Below are 13,336 nucleotides of genomic sequence, written 5' to 3' on the forward strand. Positions count from 1 at the left end.
ATTTACAGGTAGCAGCGTAATTGTAAACTCTGTATCGAGAGGCGGAATCTGAAAATTTTCAAATGTCTTGGCAATTCGTATCGTGCAGTGTGCTTAGGTGTACTTTGTGACAATGAACATTTTATGTTGTACTAAGAGGATGTGTCTACAGAATGTCCTAGGAAGAATGGTCAATGTTCAGGGATAAAACAGGGACGATCACTGGAAGAAAGTCTGTTTAACACTGGCTCTGAAATGGATACCTTATGTGTACGTCTCCATCTTCGATACTGTGAGTCAGATCTCTTCTACTGCAAGTTCTTTGCTTTCCATTTTAGGATCAGGTAGTATGGACAAACACAAGAAAAAATTTTCAAATAAACATAGGCTCTGAAATGCATACCTTAAGGGCTATGAGCACTTGTTCAGTTGAAGGGATGTGTTTGACAGTAACGAAGATACGTTCCCATGGCTGTCAAGATATGCATTTCAGAGCCCATGTTTGCTAGACTTTTTTCTTTTTTCGGTTCATTCTACAAACTCCCCAAGTGAAAGAATCTCATTTCCTACAGTGAAATCAAGCAACAAGGCATATGGCTTTCTAAATATGCATGCTCCCACTAACAGTGATAACAAGAAATTCCCTGAGAAAACAGAAGAATTTTGGAAAACCCTACAGAAACTACAAGCAATTTCCCCAAACACTGTGAGATATTATTATGTGATTTTAACGAACAGGCTGGCATGGAGAAGAAATAGAGAAGAATAGGATTTCATTCAGTGCATCGCTGGAAGAATAAGACTATAGAACGTCTAATAAGATTCTGTATATTATTTGCGCTGAGTGTTATGTCTACAAAGCTTACGAGACACATATACAAAAAGAAAACCTGGAGGTCACCTAACTCATTATTAGTGGAATTCCAGATTGATCCTGTGGCTGTTTCTGCAAAGAATACGCATGAGATTCAAAATGTCAGAGTACTGGAGGGAGTTGCTTCTTCACTACTTAACACAAATCAAATTTAGGTTCCCATCAAACATATTCAGACCTAACGGGAACCGATTCCCAAGAGTTGGTACAGACAGTCTGAAGAAAAACGCCGACACTTTCGCTCGTGTCGTACAATAATAAAATTCCAAGGAGTGGCCAGACCTCAGCAACACATTACAAACACCAGGCATGGAATGAGGACAGCCACCCAAGAAGTTAAACACAGATTGTGAAACACCAAGCCGGCCGCTGTGCCCCAACGGTTCTAGTCGCTTCAGTCCGGAATTGCGTTGCTGCTGCGGTCGCAGGTTCGAATCCGGCCACGGACAGGGATGTGTGTGCTGTCCTTAGGTTAGTTAGGTTTAAGTGGTTCTAAGTCTAGGGGACTGATGACCTCAGATGTTAAGTCCCATAGTGCTTGGAGCCATTTGTGAAACACGACGTACGATGATGCCTAGATGAGCTAATCAGTGGATGGAATCACTGGAATGGACATCAGTCAGTTGGAAGATGGGAATCCTTCCTGAAGATACGAAAATCAACATCAAAAACAATTCGACGCGTAACACGTGGCTACGACTGAAACAGGCTCATGGAAATAGATCACGATTTCGAGGAAAACAACACCCGAAATTTCTACAAGATATTCCTCGAGGACTTACCATGGTGTAAACTACCAAATTTGTGTTTTATACGTCTACATCTACAAGGATACTCTGCAAATCACATTTAAGTGCCTGGCAGAGGGTTCATCGAATCACCTTCACAATTTTCTATTATTCCAATCTCGTATAGCGCGCAGAAGGAATGAACGCCTATATCTTTCCGTACGAGCACTGATTTCCCTTTTTTTATGTTTATGATCGTTCCTACCTATGTAAGTCGGTGTTGACAAAATATTTTCGCATTCGGAGGAGAAAGTTTGTTATTGGAATTTCGTGAGAAGATTCCGTCGCAACGAAAAACGCCTTTCTTTTAATGAAGTCCATCCCAAATCCTGTATCATTTCTGTGACACTCTCTCCCATATTTCGCGATAATCCAGAACGTGCTGCCTTTCTTTGAACTTTTTCGATGTACTCAGTCAGTCCTATCTGGCAAGGATCCCACACCGCGCAACAGTATTCTAAAAGAGGACGGACAAGCGTAGTGTAGGCAGTCTCATTAGTAGGTCTGTTACATTTTCTAAGAATCCTGCCAATGAAACGCAGTCTTTGGTTAGCCTTCCCCACAACATTTTCCATGTGTTCCTTCCAATTTAAATGGTTCGTAATTTTAATACCTAGGTATTTAGTTGAATTTACGGCTCTTAGATTAGACTGATTTTTCGTGTAACCGAAGTTTAACGTGTTCCTTTTAGCACTCATGTGGATGACCTAACACTTTTTGTTATTTAAGGTCAACTGCCACTTTTCGCACCATTCCGATATTTCTTCTAAATCGTTTTGCAGTTTGTTTTGATCTTCTGATGTCTTTATTAGTCGATAAACGACAGCGTCATCTGCAAGCAACCGAAGACGGCTGCTCAAATTGTCTCGCAAATCGTTTATATAGATAAGAAACAGCAAAGGGCCTGTAACACTACCTTGGGGACCGCCAGAAATCACTTCTGTTTTACTCGATGACTTTCCGTCAATTACAACGAACTGTGACCCCTCTGACAGGAAATCACAGATCCAGTCACATAACTGAGACGATATTCCATAAGCACGCAATCTCACTACGAGCCGCTTGTGTGGTATAATGTCAAAAGCCTTCCTGAAATCCAGAAATACGGAATCGATCTGAAATCCCTTGTCAACCGCACTCAGCACTTCGTGTGAATAAAGAATTAGCTGTGCTTCACAGGAAGGACGTTAGCGATATTGGCCTGTGATTTAGTGGATTACTCCTACTATCTTTCTTGAATATTGGTGTGACCTGTGCAACTTTCCAGTCTTTGGGTATGGATCTTTCTTTGAGCGAACGGTTGTATATGATTAAGTATGGAGCTACCAGAATGAGATTTTCACTCTGCAGCGGAGTGTGCGCTGATATGAAACTTCCTGGCAGATTAAAACTGTGTGCCCGACCGAGACTCGAACTCGGGACCTTTGCCTTTCGCGGGCAAGTGCTCTACCAACTGAGCTACCGAAGCACGACTCACGTCCGGTACTCACAGCTTTACTTCTGCCAGTATCCGTCTCCTACCTTCCAAACTTTACAGAAGCTCTTCTGCGAAACTTGCAGAACTAGCACTCCTGAAAGAAAGGATACTACGGAGACATGGCTTAGCCACAGCCTGGGGGATGTTTCCAGAATGAGATTTTCACTCTGCAGCGGAGTGTGCGCTGATATGAAATTTCCTGGCAGATTAAAACTGTGTGCCCGACCGAGACTCGAACTCGGGACCTTTGCCTTTCGCGGGCAAGTGCTCTACCAACTGAGCTACCGAAGCACGACTCACGTCCGGTACTCACAGCTTTACTTCTGCCAGTATCCGTCTCCTACCTTCCAAACTTTACAGAAGCTCTTCTGCAAGTTTCGCAGAAGAGCTTCTGTAAAGTTTGGAAGGTAGGAGACGGATACTGGCAGAAGTAAAGCTGTGAGTACCGGACGTGAGTCGTGCTTCGGTAGCTCAGTTGGTAGAGCACTTGCCCGCGAAAGGCAAAGGTCCCGAGTTCGAGTCTCGGTCGGGCACACAGTTTTAATCTGCCAGGAAGTTTCAAGTATGGAGCTAAATAATGGAAATCTAGAGACAAATAATGCATAATACTTGCTAATTACTTTCAGAATTTTCTAAAGTGTGATCCTTCAGTGGAAAATTGCGTTTTGAAACACATGTACAAAACCTAGGCTCTCATCCTCCAACAATTCAAGAAACAGAAGAGGTAATTCAACACCTCATAAATAAAAAAGCGCCAAGAGGATGGCATAACCGCAAAAAATAGCACGAGATAACCTCATAAGAAGAAGCACATTTAGCAGAGATAAGGAAAATTGAAAAGATTCCAAAGGAGTGGAAGAAAGGTATCGTAAATCCGTTGCACAAAAAAGGCGACAGAGCTGACCCCAAAAACTACGGAGGCGTGTCTCTTCTGCAAGTTACATACTAGGTTCTTTCCAAAGCTGTCATAGAGGCTCCCACCGTCGGAGGTTCGAGTCCTCCCTCGGGCATGGGTGTCTGTGTCGTCCTTAACATACATTAGTTTAAGTTAGATTAAGGAGTGTGTCAGCTTAGGGACCGATGACCTCAGCAGTTTGGTCCCATAAGACCTTACCACAAATTTCCAGTTTCCAAAGCTGTCATAAACTGAGTTTAACAGCGAACAGATCATTTGATTGGTGAATATCAAGCAGCCTTTAGGAAAGGCAGATCAGGTGCTGAGCAGAGTTGGTGTTTGAAGACAATATTAAAGATACGTCGTAGAACCAACATGTATACAACCTTTGTGGATTTCAAGAAGGCTTATGGGTCTGGTGACAGATAAAACCCTTTTGAACGCTATATAAGAGCTCAGGATAGACAGGAAGACTAGAGAAGGTCTCAGGTGAAGCTTCTGGGCGAAGTATCTGATCTTTTTGAAGTACATACAGGAGTTAGACAAGGAAATGACCTCTGCCCCGTTCTTTTTAACATTGTGTTAGAGAAAGTCATCAGAGAAAGGAGAAAATAAATCGAGGGTATAAACATCGCGACTTCAGGGCAGAGAATCAAAGTGAAGGGCTTATCTCTTACTGACGACTAGCTATCTTCGCTAATATTAGTGAGGAAACTAAGTACGTCATAGAGAAGTGACACGAGGTAGTATCAAAGACAGGCCTTCAAATATCATATGTGAATACTCATTTGATGGAAAATTTACATAAAATACCAGAAGATCACCACTACAAACACAATACGACACAGTATCACATTTGTCTTCTTTTAAATATCTCGGGGCAATCATAGTACCATCTGAAGTAGACAGTAAAGCCAATTTAGAGTCACCAAATTCCAGAAAGCGTACAGAATAATATGGAATCACTACAATAAACAAGTAATATCCTGTAATAGGAAACTTCGGCATTACAAGACAGTTGTCTTGCCTAAAGCACTGTGTGCGTCAGAGAGTACACCTTTAGGAGGCCATAAAAGTAATAATGAAATTGCAAAGGAAGAAAAAAAATCCAGGAAAAATGTATAGTCCCACTGAAATAAATGGCATACTTATGGATTAAAAGAAAAATTACGGACCTATATGCAGTGTCGTCACACGAGCAGTCGACCACCGCAAAGATGCTGCATGTCCACGTAGCGACACCAGTCCGGAAGAGGCAAAAGGGTCACGCCTTCCGGGACTTGCGACGCGCCGCTACTGCGCAGCGATGATGAAACTCGGCCGCAAGGGACAAGCGCGCCAGTTCCGTCTGAAGTTGGGATCGAGTCTGCTTCTGCTTCCAGTGGATAAAGTCGTCGCTCTTCCGAGCTTGTCAGACTTGTATATTACGAGTGGTTAACTGTGTCTAACGGGCAGTGCTTGTAGTATCTGCATTTAGAACATTTGGAATGCAAGACCTACAGACTTGCAATTTCATTCAGCTCAGTGTCTTCCGCTGCTTCTTGGTTTACTGTGGAAATTACGTGTTATGTCTGTATAAATAATTCCGCGCGCCATCCCGTCAGTCACAGGAATGGAGAGCTCTAAAGATAAATGTCATTAACTACTAAATAAAAAGTTGTGTTGTCTGGCTGTAAGTGTTAATCGATTGTTCTCTTTTTCCACCTGCGTATACAGAGGAGTATATAACAGTGGCACCGGGAAGGTCGCTCTCTTCGTTCGCTGTGGCGTGTTGTAGTAATCCGTCCTTTTTTATGGCACTGTTTTTGCGTGTTAGTAAAGTAAGAGTGCATATCGTGTTTATCCCTACTCCAGTGCCAAACTTGGCATTAACTCAGATCACACAATTACAGAGACAACATAGTGACCAGCTATTAGTAACACTTCAAGGCATACTACAGGCAGCGGCAGCGCCACAACTTCCGCTCTAGTCTGTTCAAGTTCAACCAGTGCAGCAAGTGGCCTAAGTGCCTGCGTCCCAAGAGTTTGTGTGACAAGGCGAAGAGTGGGCAGAATATGTGTCCCAGATTACAGCTGAGTGCCACACTTACACCACCACAGGTACCTAGCGCATTTACTTTTTCCTGTCGATGTTAGCTGCGAACTGTACCGTTTGGCGGTCAAATTATTTCCAGACGTTTGTTCTGGCGAAGTGCTATATGATGAACTAGTGCCCAAACTGTCGGATCATTTTGCCGGCCGCGGTGGACGAGCGGTTCTAGGCCCTACAGTCTGGAACCGCGCGACCGTTACGGTCGCAGGTTCAAATCCTGCCTCGGGCATGGATGTGTGTGATGTCCTTAGGTTAGTTAGGTTTAAGTAGTTCTAAGTTCTAGGGGACTGATGACATTAGAAGTTAAGTCCGGTAGTGCTCAGAGCCATTTGAACCATTTTGTCTGATCATTTTGAATCGCAAGTATATGTGGCAGCTGCTAGGTATAAATTATAAATTCTTTCGGCTCAAACAGCAACCTGGGCAGTCCTAAAATCAGTGGGCCACAGGACAGCATGGGTTAACAAAACACTGTGACTTCAAATGTTCTGTGGCTTAAGTTATAGCGATATAATGCTTCGCGATGCTGTCACTGACAGTGTTTCGGGCGCACCCATTCGGGCCTCTACTCTCAAGCTTCCAATCCCAGACTGAAGATTGTGTTGTCAATAATTTAGTTTCAGGACGCAGCAGACGTTACTGAACTTGACACGCAAGCTCCGCGGCCATTTGTGTGCTAAAGCGCGAGCAACATCACGGAGCAGTGCCCCCCGTCCCTCCTTCCCGCCCGTTCTGACACTGCACATGACAGAGCACAGTGGCCGTGTCGGGAGGCAAAGAGTTTCGCTTGCGGCTAGCAGGGCCACATACAGTGTGTCTTTAACGATCTGGTGCCGGACGGTTTTCAGACTGGATGCCACACTGTCTCAAAGCACATGTAGGTTGTTTTGCTGCGTCTGTGCAAACAGATGAGTTTGTTACTCAACCTGTTTGCCGGGACAAACAATCTTCAATTATTAACAGGAATTCTAACAATTTTTTTTGTACATCTGCGTTGGCGAATAAGAATGTGACGTTTCCGTTAGCCACTGGGGCGACTGATACGTTGCTCAATCGTGCAACGTATAAAGGTTAGGTAGCCCCCAACTGTGTCAGCCAAGTGACACGCTATCAGACTTTATCGGACAGGATATACCTGTTTTAGGCATGTGTAGTTCGCCTGCTACTTTGCGTGGTTCTACACAGTTTTCTTCCATGTACCACGTTCACGATGATGCAAATATATATATATATATATATATATATATATATATATATATATATATATATATATGGAATGCATATATATATTTGGAATGCATAGTTTTGATTTATTTGCCTTGACAATTTAAGGAAATGTGTTGCAAGCCAATTCGGCTGTTCAGTTTGCTAGTGTCATTGCACTATGTGACAACTACAGTTCTTTGTTTGATGGTAGTTTTGGAAGGGCATCGGTGTTCCAAGTCAATCTCACGTTAAAAAACCATGTACAGTCAAAATTTATCGAGCTCGTCCCGCGCTACGGGCTCTACGGAATCGGCTAGCAGCGGAATTGCAGAGTTGGGAGGATTGTGATGGTCTTAAACCTGTGTCTGCTTGCCAGTGGGAATTCCATTTTGTCGTTCTCTCGAAGCCATGGGATGGACAAAGACTATGTACTGATTTAAAAGCTGCTGTCAGTCTACCAACTGTTGTTGATTCCTTCCCTTTACCCCGCTCGGAATATTCGACGGAAAAACTAGGACAAGATAATTTTTTGTTTTTCAAAAACTGATTAACACGAGGCATATGTGCAACTGTCTTTGGAAGAAGTAACCAGTAACAATTTTGTGATCAATATCCATCTGGGTCCGTTTCAGTTTCAGAGCAGCCGATGCAGCACCGATTTTCCAAAGATGTTTCACAAGTGCCATTATGTGCTATTTACTTGGATGGTGTAGTCGTTTCTAGCTGTATGCCAGATGAACAATTGCAGAATCCGGAAGCATTGTTCAAAGTGTTATCAGCGGCAGGTTTAAAGTGTAATCGTCCCAAGTGTTCCTTTTCTAACACGGAAACAAAGTTCAAATGGTTCAAATGGCTCTGAGCACTATGGGACTTAACATCTGAGTTCATCAGTCCCCTAGTACTTAGAACTACTTAAACCTAACTAACCTAAGGACATCACACACATCCATGCCTGAGGCAGGATTCGAACCTGTGACCGTAGCAGTCGCGCGGTTTCGGACTGAAGCGCCTAGAATCGCTTGGCCACCACGGCCGGCGGAAACAAAGTATCTAGGTCATGTGATTAATGCGCACAGCATTCTTGCGCCTCACTCGTTTTCAAGTGCCACTGGCAACTTGCTGCCCCCAAAAATGTGACAGAACTGCAAGTAGTCATGGGAATACTGACATGTTTTATTCGTTTCGCACCAAAAATCGTTCAGATCGCGGCTCCACTGAATTATTTGCACCTCAAGATTGCTTCTTTTATCTGGTCCAGTGATTATCAGACTGCTCGTCAGCCCTTAAATGACACACTGTTACGTGACAGGCGTCTGATACACTTCGACCCTCCCAAACTTGTAGTTCTTGCAGTGAGCACCTCCTTTTACGGTATAGTTGCTGTGTTGCCAGAGGGCGTAGGCTCCACTGACAGGTTGACTGCTGTTGCATAGAAGACGGATAAAGAATGACGCAAGAGGATTTGGCTACCGTTTACCTCAGTGCAGAGCGGCGTCCTCTACTTTCACACAGAAAGAGGGCTCATGCAATGATTCTTCAGATCCTCCAACGGGAATTACTCAGACTGTTACACCAGGGTTTTGGGTTGTCGTCCAGACCAAAAAGTTAGCCAGGCGTCATTGTACATAGCTGCACATACTCTCAGGTAGATGCGATGACTTCAGAGTGTGCTACGTGTGCGGAGCAACAGGCCGCTCCCCCTCATCATCATTTTGATTGGTCGCACCCTGTTGGACCATGGCAGTACCTGCACATAGACTTGGCCTGTCCATATTGGAATGCCCGCTGGTTGTTGGTAGAGGACACTTACAGCAAGTTATCCATCGTCGTCCCCATGAGTATGACCGTCACTACGCTGTGAGTATTGGGTCATCCTTGACTTCAGTTTTTTGTATCGAAGCGTTGCCGCACCCTGTTGGACCATGGCAGTACCTGCACATAGACTTGGTCTGTCCATATTGGAATGCCCGCTGGTTGTTGGTAGTGGACACTTACAGCAAGTTATCCATCGTCGTCCCCATGAGTATGACCGTCACTACGCTGTGAGTATTGGGTCATCCTTGACTTCAGTTTTTTGTATCGAAGCGTTGCCGCACCCTGTTGGACCATGGCAGTACCTGCACATAGACTTGGCCTGTCCATATTGGAATGCCCGCTGGTTGTTGGTAGTGGACACTTACAGCAAGTTATCCATCGTCGTCCCCATGAGTATGACCGTCACTACGCTGTGAGTATTGGGTCATCCTTGACTTCAGTTTTTTGTATCGAAGCGTTGCCGCACCCTGTTGGACCATGGCAGTACCTGCACATAGACTTGGCCTGTCCATATTGGAATGCCCGCTGGTTGTTGGTAGTGGACACTTACAGCAAGTTATCCATCGTCGTCCCCATGAGTATGACCGTCACTACGCTGTGAGTATTAGGTCAGCCTTGACTTCAGTTTTTTGTACCGAAGCGTTGCCGCACCCTGTTGGACCATGGCAGTACCTGCACATAGACTTGGCCTGTCCATATTGGAATGCCCGCTGGTTGTTGGTAGTGGACACTTACAGCAAGTTATCCATCGTCGTCCCCATGAGTATGACCGTCACTACGCTGTGAGTATTGGGTCAGCCTTGACTTCAGTTTTTTGTATCGAAGCGTTGCCAGAAGTAATTGCGTCTGATAACCGGCCACAGTTTACGTCGTGCGACTTTGAACAATTTTACAGTGACAGTGACAGTCACGTATAAGATCGCTGGTGTCGCAAATGGGACCACGGTGTAGCTTCCAATGTGATTTCGCGGTCCACCGTCACCACTCAGAGTCCGACGGGGCTGCACTGGTGATATCGTAACGAGCTTAGGCCTCTTACTCTGACCACTATGGGACTTAACTTCTGAGGTCATCAGTCACCTAGAACTTAGAACTACTTAAACCTAACTAATTAGGCCTATTACTTCTCGAGATTATTCCGCCTCATTTTGTTCACAGACTCAGTTCGTCTCCAGGGCCTGCTACAGCCGCCGTCGCAGATACAGTCGCCTACTCCTGTAGCACGGTCGCCTCCTCCGTCAGGGACACCTACGGAACTCGACCTGGAGCCGCCTACAACGTTACAGCTGTGCTGGCAGCCTGCTCCGCGGTCAGTGGAGACGCGTCCGGTCATCCGGCCGGGCGCAGCGGAATTTCCCGTCGCGGTCTTTGGCACCCAAACGACGTCAGCGCCTGAGTCTGCGCCTACGCACGCCGGCGCGCAGCCTGCGGCTGTTTCTTCCGGGCGGCGTTTCCGGCCACGCTCAGGGCGGAAGCCGGGGTGTGGGTGGTGCTCGACGTTGAATACGGTCTCGGCTCCTGCCCCTGCAGCTCTGTCGGTGTTCCGCCTCTCCTCTCCTCCCCACCGTCGTACTACTCCTTCTCCTTACACTAGGCCGGTTCGGATTTTTGTGAGGGGATAGGGTGGCAGTGAGGGGTGGAGGGGGGGAGGAAGGGGGAAGGAATGCCGTGTCGTCTATCTTAAATAACGTAACATCGGCAGTTGGTCACCGCAAAGACACTGCATGTCCACGCAGCGTCAACGTTGGCGCCAAAATCAGGACGAGTTAAGAGCCATGCCTCCCGAGAGTTGCGAGGCGCCGCCGCCACGCAGCAGTTATGAAATGCCGCCATATGGAACAAACGCGGCAGTTTTGCCTAAAGGACAGTATGTGTAGCATCTACGTTTAGAACATTTAGTGTTCCATGCACATCAATGTCTTCAGTGGCTTCTTTGTTTACTGCGGAAATAAACAGTTACACACTGATCAGCCAGAACATTTTCACCACCGATGTATTCTCGATATAAACGCGTCCAGGCGATAGCTGCGTCACCTGGCGACGAATTACTGCTAGTCAGACACACGCACGGTGGATATAGTATCAGTGAGCGTGCTGTGCGTGTGTAGAACGGACAAGGCGCCCGACCTATCACAGTTTGAACGAGAGCACATTGTGATCGCCCGGAGGCTCGGGTGTTGGAGGAGTGCTGTGGTGGGTGTCTTCAACAGTTGGCGAAACCGAAGTGAAACCACGTCCTGACGTCGTGGCCTTGGGCGGCCACTCCTCAATACAGATATCGGACGTCGTAGGCAGCGCAGACAGGTAAACGCAGAGAACTGTGGCGGAACTGACATCAGACTTTAGTGCGGGACAGAATACAAGTGTGTCTGAATACACAGTGTATCGACCACTAATAACGATGGGACTACGGAGCCAACAACTCTTGCAAGTGCCAAAGTTAACACAACGACATCGGCAACTACTACTGAAATGAGCACGTGACGTGGCAGAGCGTTTCATGGTCTGATGAAGCCCGATAACTTCTTCACCATGTGGATGGGAGGGCGCGAATCCGTCGTCTTCCAGGGTAACAGCTCCTTAACACTTGTATCGCGGGACGGAGACAAGTTGGCGTCAGCTCCTTTATGCTCTGGGGAACACGCACGCAGGAATCCATGGCTCCAGTGGAGCTCGTGCAATACATCATGACGACCGAGGAGTATCGTAAACTTGTTGCAGACCAAGTTCGATTACGTTTCCCTACGAAAGTGGCATTTTTCAGCAAAATAATGTGGCATATCACATGTGATGGAGTGGTTCGAGGAACACAGTGGAGAGTTACAATTGATATGATGGCCCTCCAACTCCACAGATCTGAACCGGATCGAACACATCTGGGACGTGATTGAACGTAGCGTCAGACTTAATTGCCTCACTACCATTAAGTTACGAGAATTAGGTGAGCTGTGCGTGCAGATGAGGCAAACTCCCTCCAGCGACCTACCAATTGCTCATAACTTCCGTACTATTGTATGAATAATTCCACGAGTGGTTCCGTCAGTTGCAGCAGTGCAGAGCTCTAAAGATGAGTACTTTTAAGTACTAAATGAAGAGTTATACTATTTGATTGTGAATGTTAAACGACTGTTCTCTTTTTCCACCTGCGTGTGCAAAAGAATACAACACTATACATAGAACTTGAAAAGTTCACTAATGTAGTAGGTAGAACACGCTTGAAGTTCTGTAGTCAAATCTACAGATTAGACAACAGTAGATAAACAAAAAACTACTTTGTATAATTCTTGAAAGTTTAAAAGACACTTGGCTAGAAGAACATAAGCAGGAATTATGAGAAATGAATGCCACAGAAGATTCCATCAGAGAATAGAATAGAAAGTCTTTGGAATCCTAGTTGTAAATCACACATTCGCAGACAAAGCAAAAAACTTAAAAACCACGGCAAAAAATGGAAAGAGGAGCGCAAGAAGCAACAAAGTCAATTCTTGTAGAGATTTTGGGAAGAGACGAAAAATATGAAGCTGTCACATCAAGCAAACAAGTTCAAACGCACTCCAGCTGACATAACGAAAAAAGAAAGAAGTCTCAGCTATTTAAAATTTAGCCCGAAAAACACATTACTTGAAGGCAAAACCACCCGTAAATGAGCTGTTAATCGTCTTTGGTTATACAATGAAGAGCCAATGAAACTGGTACACGTGCGTAATATCGTGCAGAGCCCCAGCGAGCATGCCCAAGTGCTGCAGCGCGACGTGTAATGGACTTGACTAATGTCTGAATTGGTGCTGGAGGGAAATGACGCCATGAATCCTGCAGAGCTGTCCATAAATCCGCAAGAGTACGAGAGGGTGGAGATCTCTTCTGAACAGCACGTTGCAAGGCATCCCAGATATGCTCAACAATGTTCATGTAGAGGGAGTTTCGTAGCCAACAGAAGTGATTAAACTTGGAATTGAGTTCCTGGAGCCACACTGTAGCAATTCTGGACGTGTTGGGTGTCGCAGTGTCCTGCTAGAATTGCCCAAGTTCGTCGCAATGCACACTGGACATGAATGGATGCAGGTGATCAGACAGGATGCTTACGTGCGTGTCACCTGACAGAGTCGTATATAGACGTATCAGGGGTCCCATATCACTCCAACTGCACACTCCCCATACCATTACAGAGCCTTCACCAGCTCGAACAGTCCCCCGCTGACATGCAGGGTCC

The 13,336-nt window shown here is 45.6% G+C and overlaps 1 protein-coding gene across 5 annotated transcripts in view; it reads right to left on the minus strand.

Annotated features, from left to right (window-relative positions):
* Window positions 1-13,336, minus strand: part of LOC126298590 (cAMP-regulated phosphoprotein 21) — a 1,220,135-nt gene that overhangs the window by 371,824 nt on the left and 834,975 nt on the right. The window lies entirely within an intron of this gene.

This window comes from Schistocerca gregaria, chromosome X (genome assembly GCF_023897955.1).
Source record: "Schistocerca gregaria isolate iqSchGreg1 chromosome X, iqSchGreg1.2, whole genome shotgun sequence".
NCBI lineage: Eukaryota > Metazoa > Arthropoda > Insecta > Orthoptera > Acrididae > Schistocerca > Schistocerca gregaria.